Genomic DNA, 12,463 nt, shown 5'->3' on the forward strand with positions numbered 1-12,463 from the left:
AATTAGGCAGGGAAATGTGTGCTGATGTTAGAAATCAAGTGAAAATTTGGCTAATTTTCTCATAGACATTTATTGAAACTGAATTGTTTTTGCCCCCTGGTGGCTATATTATATATATATGTACACCTTTTTACTTTTTTCTTGAGTCATAGTTTACAGTAACTACCTCAAAATTCAATGCTGTGTTGTTGTTTTATCCGGTTGCCAAGCAACACAATTTATATGTGGCCTATGACCAACCCACAACCTTTTCTCAGACAGTTTGGACACAAAATATTAATAGGTATTATTTTTACAGAAGTTTTTGGGAAGGTGACATTTTTTGCCGCTAGGAACGAGTTAGTCTTTTTTTTTTTGTTCTAATCTGACACTGCGAAAAAATAACAATGCATCAAAATCAATGTTTCTGCCAATCATTGACCCATCTCAGGGACTAATAATAATTATAATCAAATTCTTAGTGAAATGTATTTTATGGAAATTATTGTAGTTTTTTGAGGGTTTTTCGATTAAAAAAACAGTGGAGTTGTGTAAACATAGTGGCCTTTAAAGGATATGATTAATTTTTGATATCTATATTACATTACATGTCATTTAGCAGACGCTTTTATCCAAAGGGACTTACAATGGAATTAAGTACAATCAGCCAGGGGTGGAGTTGAACTTGCGACCATGATGTCTTTTGCATACAGGGTACCGGTCTTAATCACTGAGCCACTCCACCCCTATATGTAGCCCAGTGTTATTTTATTGCTAAAACTTTTGTTTATTTTCATTTTCCAGTTAATGTGAGTCTTTCTGCCAGATATTGTGTCTTATGTACAGTGAATGCATCACAGTGCCGCAAATGGCAGATTTTTGGCTAAGTATTGTTTTTTCCAATTTACTGTGAATGCACCGCAGGACTGCACACGGCAGCTTCTGTTAGTAGAGAACTTAATTTCTTCTGAGAGTCCGAATAAGAAACGACTGGAAAAACAACAACACGGTTTTATCACTGAAAATGTTTTGGGTTTTTTTAAGTTGTAAAGTGATATGGTCGAGTCCTGTGATGGTTAAGCCAAGGAGAGTGGAATATTGTCGAAGAATATCCTGGTGAGTGTTAAATGTATGCATTTAGCAGCCTGTCTCTCGAATGTATGAACAAATAGTGTGAATCAGTGTACACTTTAAACTCTAAAACCAGTCAGGATATGCTATTTTCTTGTGAAGAAGTGGTTGTTGTAAGCTGAAAATGAGTTGTTAGCTGTGTTCGAGGTGAAGAGCTTCTCGAGCACACCTACTCGTGTTGTTGTTTTTTAGCAGGTGCACTGCACGTGAGCTAACACACGCTGTGTGGAGTGACGTTGTGAACCCGGTAAGAGTTTAACATGTACTTTTATTTGTTTCACTGGTCATTTATTGTGTTATTATTTTGTTTTTGGATTAAAAAAAAAAGTATTGTTACTGGCCAGTATCTATGACAACTTGAAGCAAAACAGCATTTAGGACTTTAAAGATATTCTTTATTATTTGGAAATCCAAATGCAGGTAATTCATTTTAGGTGGATTATACATTTTATTTTGCACATTGAGTAATTGCTCTGCATGTTTTGAGCAGTCTGTTTTTTTTCGTTGATAGAATCGTTTTAAAGAGTGCTATCCATGGACTGGATTCTGCCTGAAGAGTCTGCAAAGGACGTTCTGGATCTAATGGCCACCTGCTTTCCAGGAGAGTGGTAGGACAAAAAATTATTTTTTATTATTTTTATTTTCATCTGAGATCTCAGACTTGTTTTTTAATACATATATATTTTATTTTGGTCATGCCTGACAAACACACACATACAAAAAACAGGGATTGTTGTATCCACTTGAAACTTGATATGTGAGACCTCAGACCCGCCCTGAACATGTCTGTAATAGAAGACCTCCCTACAGGAAGTAGAACTCCCGAAACAGGAAGTAAAGTCTAACATTGTCCGATCTTCATGAAACTTGATATGTGAGTCAAGGGACCTTCCCTGAACACGTTTACGGACACACCTCCCACCCAACAAGAAGTTGGCCATTTTAAACAGGAAGTGACAACTAACTTAGTGCAGGGACGCCGCTGAAAATAACTAGCACCGCAAGCGGTGAATGAACAGGAGATGAGCTAGAGGACTCGCGCGGCGACGTGGGCACACGGAGACTTGCGAGCCCTCGAGCTTGAACCCTTGCAGTACTAGTTCCATTTGTTTCTGTTCATGTCCATGTTGTGAAACAACTGTCTTTTTGGGGGTCAAGTTAAAAATGGTTAAAATTTTGACAATACACATTCTCCTTTTCTACTAAAGTAATTGTCGGTCTCTTATTATGGGTGGAGGTTTCTTTTTTTTTCATTCTAAGCAGAGTTACCATTGCCAATCTCCTTACGAATCCTAGTTATTTGAGCCCTGGATTGTGTAGACTTAGACAGGTTGTGTTTTGAAAGACCAAATTGATTCAAATTTGGATTTTTTTTTTCCTGACTACACAAAAAGGGTTACATATATTTCAGGCGAAAGTCCGAGGAAGCGAGTAGTAGAATAAGAGTAAAGGAGTGGGGCCACATATGAGTAAACATCGGAACGATGTTTTAGATGGCGAGAAGCATGAAAAACTGATAGTGATTGACATGGACATGGCTCCATGGCTTGTGTTGACCTGGTTCGTCGAAAACAACACATGTTCAGGAGAGGGAAATTGTCCATGGCAAGTTCTTTACAAGTGTGGAGAAAGAGAATGACGATGGATGGATGGATGGATGTTTACGGTGGTGAATGTAAATATAAAATATGTATTGCGAATCTGTTTCTCCATAGAGAAAAAAGCGAAAAAGCAATCAAACTTGTATTCTGCTTGAACAATGTAAATGTAGTCATGATTTGTGGTTTTTGTCTTACTGTATGAGCAGGTAAATTCACATTAGACCACAAACAGTGAACTCTTGCTCTGGAGAAGGGTTGATGTCTCCTAAAAAATATGATAAAAAGCATATATGATTTCCAGAGCCCAGCTTTAAGTCAGCTAATAAAAAAACTGAGAGTCTCATTCGGTCCTCACTGGTACAGTTAAACAACACCCCAACATGCATCTGCACCTCACCTCAGCTAATGCTGCAGTGTCTGAACAGAGTGACAGACGTTTAATTTTGTTCTTTCCGTCTCCGTGGAGATATGAACTAAACTGCTCGAGTGTGAACGTGTGGAAATCGGTGGAAAGGAAGGAGGTGTTCCTGCTCCTCCTGTGCACGCACGTTTATACAAACTCCCCAACCCCCCATCCCATTCCATCCCATCACTACTCTCTCTTTATCCACCTCAGTATTTACTCTCACTGTTGCTGCATAAATATGCTGCCGGGCTGATTCTGTCACTAGACACAAATCTAATTTCTAATATTTGAAGATGAGAAACAACGTTTCATCTTCGTGTCTAGGGTGTAAAAGACATTTTCTGTTATATGCCTTCCTTCATATGCTCACATCTGTCTGTCCTTTTGCCTTTTTGCACATATTGCATTAAAAAATGGATGGGGTTGGTAAAAGAGCTATGTTGGGGTTCTCTTTCCTGCTGCTTTTTAAAATAATTTTCAGACTAAAGGCCTTTGCATGTGCCCCCCACCCCCCAATTGATTTTATGCAGTCTATGAGGTGAAAAAATACCTAATGCTTGTTAACCATACGTGAAATAATTTATTCAGCTTTAATCATCACGTTATTAAATTAAAATGTATTGTAAAGGATACATCATTCATTATCAATACAAGCACTTTTACTTTGAATTTATGTGAAATATTATCATGAATATCTGATATGATGGAATATTGTGTTTTTCTAGACCCCCTTTGACCAAAATAGATGCTCATTGGCCCACATGTCATTTGAGTTTGAAACCCCCGATTTATTCGCACTGAGCCACTGTATTAGGTACACCTGTCCATGTGATTTTAAAGGCTTATGTCTACTCAGCCAATCAGATGGCAGCGACCCAGTGTATTTCAGTTTGTAGACATGAACGCGATGAGCTGCTGAAATTCCACCCCAGCGTTACAATGAGAAAAGAAAGATGATTTAAGTGACTTTGAATGCAGCACGGTTGTTGGTCTGAGGATTTAACAAACTGCTGATCTACTAGGATTTTCAGAGTTTACTGAGAACGATCCACAAAAAGGAATAAAGCACCGAGTGCGCTGCAGTTCTCAAATCAAATCACATCAAATAAAATATACTTAACCGTCTCCGCAGGGAAATTTTCTCTGGAGTAAAAGTGCTACAACAGCTGTAGAACAATAAAAGGCTTGACAGAGACAACAAACAGCCTACAAAATACATATAATTCATTGAATATAGAAAATAGAATAGAATAAATCATATTATTTTGCACCTGCCCTAAAATACTGTATATAAAAAGCACATTGCATTTTAGGCAGGACCTGACCTTAAAACCTAACACACAAAACACAACAAGGCAGTTAAAACCAGTAGCCCCGAGGTTTCAAACTCGGGGCCCGCAGGCCACAGGTAGCCCTCCAACTCAATTTCATGTGTTCCGCCACTTAATATCAATACATTAATACATTATTATTGTGAACTCTATTACATTCATCATCAACACGGACACTTACATTTTGAATTTCTGTGAAATATTTGTCATCACAAATGTTTTTATTGCAATGGAGGAAGTACTGAACAAATAGTTTTAATTAACTGATTCTAATGATTCTGTTACATTGAAAACAACTGCTTTACAAGTTACTAGTCACTCGTTTGTGTGTCCCGAGTAAAATGAAGTTAGCGCAGTTTCATGCAGCCGCACAGTGATGACTCCGCCCACGTTGAGTAGGTACTATTTTTGTAGTGGAAAACCAACCAAACCGTGCCATGCTGTGCCGAGGTGAGGCGAGCTGGGACCATAGTGGAAAAGAGCCAATAGACCCATGCAGGAACCAAAGTGCCGTACGTAAGGTAACACAGTTACCATTTGCTCTCGGGGGCCCCCTACTGTTGGTAAATGGTATATTTTCTTCTCATTAATATTCTTTGAACCTAAACTACCCAGCCACGTTATAAAGTACGCCTGTTCATGGGATTTTAAAGCTTATATCTAATCAGCCAATCACATGACAGCGACCCAGCGTATTTAGGTAGACCTGCTAGTGTTGGTAATGTGTAGCGAAAATGCCTCGTTTTTTTTTGCCAGAGGGAAAAATAAACTGTGTTGCCATCAACAACAACATTTGAAATTATTTTGAATGTTAACATCGATGTCAGCATTTCATTAACATGATTATCCAGATGCTGCCCATGTTAAATCCTTTACACAATGTGTCTTTATGTGATGACAATTGGCCTTTTTTGCCATTTTCTTCTCTATCTATTTCTACTTTAGCAAAGAAAAAGCGTGACACCACTGAACATAAAAGGAGAATTAAAGAGGTGGTCGAGGGAAAAGGGTTGGCGTTTAAATGTTGTTTAAAAGGTGATGACGATGCATTGAAAGTTATGCATTTGAACCTTGGCTACCTCACAGGCAATAATGTACCAATTTACAGATTGTTTCACATCTATTTCTTGCATTTTATATCAGTTCCTTTGCCTCCAGGCAGTAAGCTGTGATAAAAAATGACAAAGTTAATGCATGGCCTCGGCCCAGTTATCATCATAAGGCAAAAAGCCAACATTGTGAATAAAATCCTTCACAGTTTTAGAGAAGAATTATTAGAACGCTGACCTTCTATATATAAATTCTTTTCTATGATATGGTCTATAAACGTATAAAGAGTTTTTAAAAAAACGATCACGTCAATGAAGCAAAGAAAGTAGAAGTAGCGAGCAAAGACTTGGTTAATGTGCTATTCATCTTGTCTTGGGTCAGAGATTATTTCCTAAAATTGTATTGTCATTTTAAAGATACACCTCGACACCATTAAAGGGATGGTACAAGTAGTTCGGTGGTGGGTTTTTGTACCCCTTGTGTGAATTGTAAAATCACAAGAGCCCTGGAAGCACAATGAGGAAGACAAAACACAAGGGCTGGTACAATGTATGTACATTGGGGGTTGCACAGTTGTTCCCATTGTGCAAAAAAAATATTTGATAGACAGACAGATAGATGTACTTTAATGATCCCCATAAAATGGGAATTTATCATGTCCAGGCACTTTACAACTCTTAAATATAAGAAATAGAAGAATATGAGATAAAAGCAAAATATGCATGAGAGGAAAACCAACAAGTCCGTCGACATCAGACAAAATAACTATAAATATCTAACATTTATAATCTAACAAACGTTAAATATTTACAATTATTTTGTCAGGTGTTGACGGGGAAAACTTCCGGTCCATTGAACTATCGCTCCGAAACTCGGTAGCCAATCAGCAGGCAGCTTCCTAAGGCCCGCCCACAAACAAAAAACTATGGTGCAAAGAACAAGTGAGGGAGCGCAAAGAGCAAATCAAGGAGTGTAAAGAACAAGTGTATTTAAAATAAAATACAATATTTGTTTGCTTCTTAAAAAGTGTTGTTTGAAAATATTGACACAAATCTAATTCCATACAACTGTACAAGGAAGGGATTAAATGAATCTAACCCGATAAACAAACCAAACCAACAACATCGAATAGTGCAAATGCGCAGTTTTGTGCAAAGTTCTAAATGAATATGATATTAAATTGGAAGGAAACATGAGTTTATTGTGATTATCAGGGTCTTGTGTTCCTCGATAAAGTAATTAGACTAGTGGAACACCCATTCAAACCCAGGTTTAAACCAGTTTTGGGGGTGTAAATGACAAGCACCTCATATTACCACTGTTCAAAAAAATGGAATTATCACACTTAGAGCCAGTAAACATTCTGTCGCTGCCTCTTTAATGTTGGGTCTGATATTAGCCGTTTAATTAATATAGTCAGTAGAAATTTAGCACAAGACATAATGGGGACATCTGCTGCAACAGCAGTGCTGCTGAATGATGAGCGCTTGGTCAGATGTTCCATATTCAACTCATATATTTCCATATGGGAACATATGTGAGTCATACAGGTCAAATATAATGAGTTTTTTCTCCTTCAGTTCTGCTCTTTCATTCACTCTTTTTTGTCACATCCCGTTCTTTTCAGTCAAAACCTGCTGTGCAATTTCTATGGATCTTTCCCTCCAGTCTTTAATGATTTCCCGCACTCACCTTTTCATCATTTCCCCACATTCTCATTAATTCTCTCATTCAGCATTTCCTGCTTTCACTCATTCACTGCCAAATTGTCTATTGTTCAGTTCCTGTTATCGAGTCACAGCCTTTTAGCTGTCCTGTCTCGTTCCCCGTTTCTGGACTTCAGTGAGTTCAGCTTGCCTGGTGCTGACCTGAGTACCACCATAGACTCTGGGGTCGGGGCGTTCTCGGGCCTCCCTACTGCCTTTTTACTCCACATCTTGTAGAAGTACTTCATTAGGGAATATACTCTAGAGATGTGCTGTCCTGTTTTAGAGGGTGTCCAAAACAGTACACAAATTTAGACAAAAAAAACCCACACAAAACAAGAAGAACAAATCCCTGGAATATTCCTCTCTTCACTTAAATACAAATAAGATAATGAGAACAAACAAAAACAAATATTCTCTATATAACTCTTGGATTGGTGATGATTTGATGTTTCTGTGACTATTAATGCACACTGTCCATGTTTGATACACATGGAAATATATATATCTTTTTGGATGGATTATTTTTATGGTGTAAAAAAATGACATTTTATTTGTTCATGTGATCTGTTATTTATTTAGCTCAGCTGCACACTTTTCTAATTGAGCTGAGTGAACCTCAGGCATTGTTCACTCATTCACTCATTAATAAATCTAATTCAAGTCATATAAAGGGGAGCTGTTTCACTGTTACTTTATTCTTTTTATTTATAAACACTTATATTAATATGATACAGTGCCATAAATATACATTTTAGAGATATTACAAATTCTTGAGCCTCCTTTCCATTGAACAGGGATCCTTTTATTTGTTGCTTCTCATTCTTTTTACTTAGGTACTATTTGTCCCTGCTTTGGGAACATGATAAAATCATTTTATATAAATATTCCATTCATGGTGTTCAAGGTTAGTAAAAAAGAAAAGACCTAACGTTCTTTCATTTTAGATGAAAAACGATGAAAAACTATAACTTTAGAAAGCTGGACCACATATCCACCACAGCTCTTCCACCATGCCATATATTCCTACTCTTCTATTGCAGAATTCAGTTTGGGGAACTAACACATCACTACCCTGACACACAAAGGTCATAAAACAAACAAACAAACAAAAAGGGGCCCCTGGGTTTGTCAAAGGTGGCGGTGGGAATAAAAAGTCCACACAACCGCCCACTGATTCTATCAGAATCATAATAATACACAAAACTAAAATACGAAAAGTGAACCTGGAGTCACTGGACAGACAGGAAAGAAAATGAATTGCCAAAAGAGTAAACACACACAACACAGACTTCCGCTCAAAACAGAGAACACAGGAGGTCAACCAAAGTTGTTGACCCACTGGAAATAAATAAACAAACAAACAAAAAAAAAAAGCAGAGAAACTCCAACTTACTTACACAACATCCTCGCCAGGTTGATTGTCCTCAGCTGTGGGAGAACACAGGTGCAGCCAATAGCTTCTGCTTAGTAAAGACACATGTGATCTATATTCTGGATTTCTGTCCATAACACAGTGGTTTTTCCCTGTGTCCACCGTCACAGACCAGACAACAGATCAGCACTGACTTTGTAAACTGTTCACTCTACTGCACCAAAACCCATGGGGAAAATCAGCGATTTTTACTTCATGGCACACCGGAGTTGTAGATCTACTGTGGCCTCCATGAAGACGTGACTTCAGCATTGGCAATCTGTTTAAGATTAAGCAAAGTAACACTAACGTACCAAATGAGGTAGCAGTACACCAGGGGGGTATTCCATCAAGCAGGCTAAAGGCAAAGCCAAGCTTAAATGGCCAAGTCTGGCTAATATGAGTGAGAGTTCGGTTCCATCAAAGAGGCTGAGATTAGCCCCAACTCAGTAACCATGGAAACTATGACTCTGGCTAAGCCTCAACCATGGCTAAGCCATAACTGTGGCTCAGGTTTCCGTTCCATCAATCTGAGCCTCAACCCTGTTCCACCAAGGTGGCTTATGTGAATGCCAGCCAAGTAACCATGGTAACTTATGCTGCCGGGCAAACCTGGTCTGTAGCAGGCCAAAAGTGAAGCTTAGCACCATCTATGATCAAAGAATGGCTAATAGACAGAAACAGAGACACACACAACTGTCATGGAATGATAAAATAATATGATAAACATAAAATATATAATAAAATGTATTAAAGAAATTATTTATACTAATAATTATATACATTAAAGAACATTATCACCAAAATAAAATATAATAAAAAATAAGACACAAATAAATTAAACTCATTAGCAAAAATATAGTAAAAGGAAATTTAAAGAGATCATCATTCTTTTGATGTAACAAGGGTTAGGGCCTCCGATTGATAGGAGATAGATGATTGATTTGCTGTCACCTGCATTCACTTACGGTAATGGGGTCCTCGTCTCCATTGAATTGCTTGATTTGCTAAAATTATTCTAGATAAATAATAACTTTTTTACAATCAATAGATCTGTCATGTGATTATTTCCTATAGAATGATAACCAACATTGCATTTCTTCATGTAATAATCTACCATCAATTGTATGATAAATGTGATGAGTCATGTAAAATACTTTGATTAAATGTAGCCTATTATTATCAAAAATGTAGGCAAGGCAACTTTATATAGTACATTTTAGCACAAGGTGATTCAAAGTGCTTTACATAAAGTAAGATGAAAATACAACAATTCAACATATAGCATCTGGGACAAAATACAGCATGTAAAAATGACAGGCTTAAATGAAAATGATATCAATTCTATACAATTGGCCATGCAGGAAATAAATTAAAGCTATCCCATCGATTTGCATAACATTCAGTTGATAAATGTGATGAATATTACTTTCTAACATAACGACTAGGGCTGCCAAACGATAAAATATGGAGAATTTCACATAAATTGCAGTGAAACAAGAATGCTATTTTAATTATGTTCATATGAATGTTACTTATTAGGGTTGTCTTTTCCTTTTAATTATAGGGATTTGGTTGCATTAATAGGTCCACATAATTGATTAGTTTAAAACAAAAACCATCAAGAAATCAATTGGTAGATTATTGTCTACATATATTTTGTCCCTTTTGATGGAGGATTTATAAAACATGAAGATGCTGAAATACTTCATTTTCTTTGTCACTTACGCATTCAGCCTGTCGGCAATATTCTGCCACACCACATCCCTCGCTTTATTGATTGCCGCGGTATTGCCCTTCTTTCGGATTATGTGGCTGTAATCGTCATATACCTCCATGAGGAGGGTTTGCTCCGCTGCCGAGAACATCTCTGCGCGCTCTTTTCCCTTGCTTTTTATTTTCCCTGTGGGCGTACACAAGTTGAGGCTTAACAGTTGAGGCTTGACTAAGATTTCACTTGATGGAACAGCTTGGAGCTAGATTAGGAGGTGGAGCTTAGTTAAGCTAGCTACGTTGATGGAATACCCCCCCCAGCAGTTCCATTGTCTGTTTGGTACGGTATTGCGCCATTTGGGATGGTAAAGCCTTGTGTCAGGCTTGTGTTTTGACAGAGAACGGTACCTCTATGTAGATACGATATACGTAGCGTGCATGTCGTACCTGTACAACAACATCAAACACAGACAACAATGGCTGACTGCCTTTCTCATTATTTTTCCATCTTCCTTTTGTTCTTCTTAGTGCTAGACTGCCATTTAAAATTGACTCGACTTCCATTGGACATTTATACCAGTCGCAAGGGGAGTCCACACTGACCTTACCATACCATTTTACCCCAAGGCAAGAATTCCGGAAACTGGAAAGGTAGGGTTATTTTGGTACTATTCTTAATGGAAACGCAGCAGTTCCAAACCGAACTTACAAAAACTTAAAACCAGTTTCCAAGGCTGTCCAACTGTGAGATGGAGTGGTGATTTTATAGCCATAAGCTATTAATTGTATCTCCACTGGCAGCAAAGTCAGTGCTGACCATGTTTCAATACCTCACACAATCACCCTTTAAAATACTATCCCTTTAACAGGCTCCACTATTATCAGCAATATTCCCTTTAGTGTGTTCACCATCTTAGATTATATCTGCTAAATACACCTGAGCCAGGTGGAAATTTCAGTATATTTGTTTGTATTTTTGTCAGTGAAATCATTTCATGTCACCTCAGGGATCAGGCTTTATTCTTTGAGGATTTTAAAGGATGGAACAGCAGTGGAAACGGCTGCTTCAACAAACTGATATTCCCTTTGAGAGATTCTTCCCCCGCGAGCAGAGAAGAAAGAACCAGAAAAACAAAGCAGCAGCACGATATCGTATAAACACAGATTAGAATCATTAAGCCAAATTTGTAAAACACGTACACCTTACTTAGTTCTTAAATAATGTGACCTTGCATGAGCAGCTGAATATATAGAACGTTGCTTTGTTTCCATAGTAACCATAAATTGGACTGACTTCTGTGTTGGGTTTGTTTTTTTTCCCACTCTATTAGTGACTTTTAGACCTGTGGGAGGCTGCTGCATGTGATACCTTCAAAAAGAAAGATGTAATTGTTCCATTTTTGCTTTGTTTTGTTTTTTAATTAAAGACTCAATAATTCAGTGAGTGATTACGCTAAGAAGAATGCAGGGCAAAGCCAGTGCGTTTGAGGGCAAATTCAGTTGTTTCAGCAACACATTGAGAGAAGGAGAGAGAGCGACAGTGAAGCTTCAAACCATCGTTTGCACATTATTGATTACACTATTTTGTACAAGTTCCTTGTATAAGCTTTAATTAACCGTTCATAGGCAACTTATAGGACCTTAAGGTAATTAGTAACAGCTTATATACATGTCATAAACATTAATAAGATGTTAACAATGATACAACTTTATAAACTGTTATAAGTAGTTTACAGTGGTTATTTACACAAGGACCAGTTTTTTTCCCCTTTTCAGCTCCTTAATTTAGGATTCAGCAAATCCTAAGTTGTGTGTCTCTAGGCAACATTCACGTTCTGCAGAGAGGATGTGATTATTTCTTATGTCAAGACAGAGCGAGGCAACAGGTTGCAAAATAACTGAAAGCACAAGCTTCGGAAGTAGATTATACCCCTCAAAAGCCGTTTTAAAGGATATATGCTTTTTCACCCACCCTGCTGCTGTACACACACAAACACGTCCTCGGTCAGGTCTGGTAGTATTACTTCACAAAGCCTACAAAGAAAAGCAAAATGATCACATCAACAGCAAAAGGTCGAGAACTTCAGCAGGACATATGCATGGAAATCAGTGTGTGTGTGGTTAGATGTGGC

This window comes from Solea senegalensis, linkage group LG3, assembly GCF_019176455.1.
Source record: "Solea senegalensis isolate Sse05_10M linkage group LG3, IFAPA_SoseM_1, whole genome shotgun sequence".
Classification (NCBI taxonomy): Eukaryota; Metazoa; Chordata; class Actinopteri; order Pleuronectiformes; family Soleidae; genus Solea; species Solea senegalensis.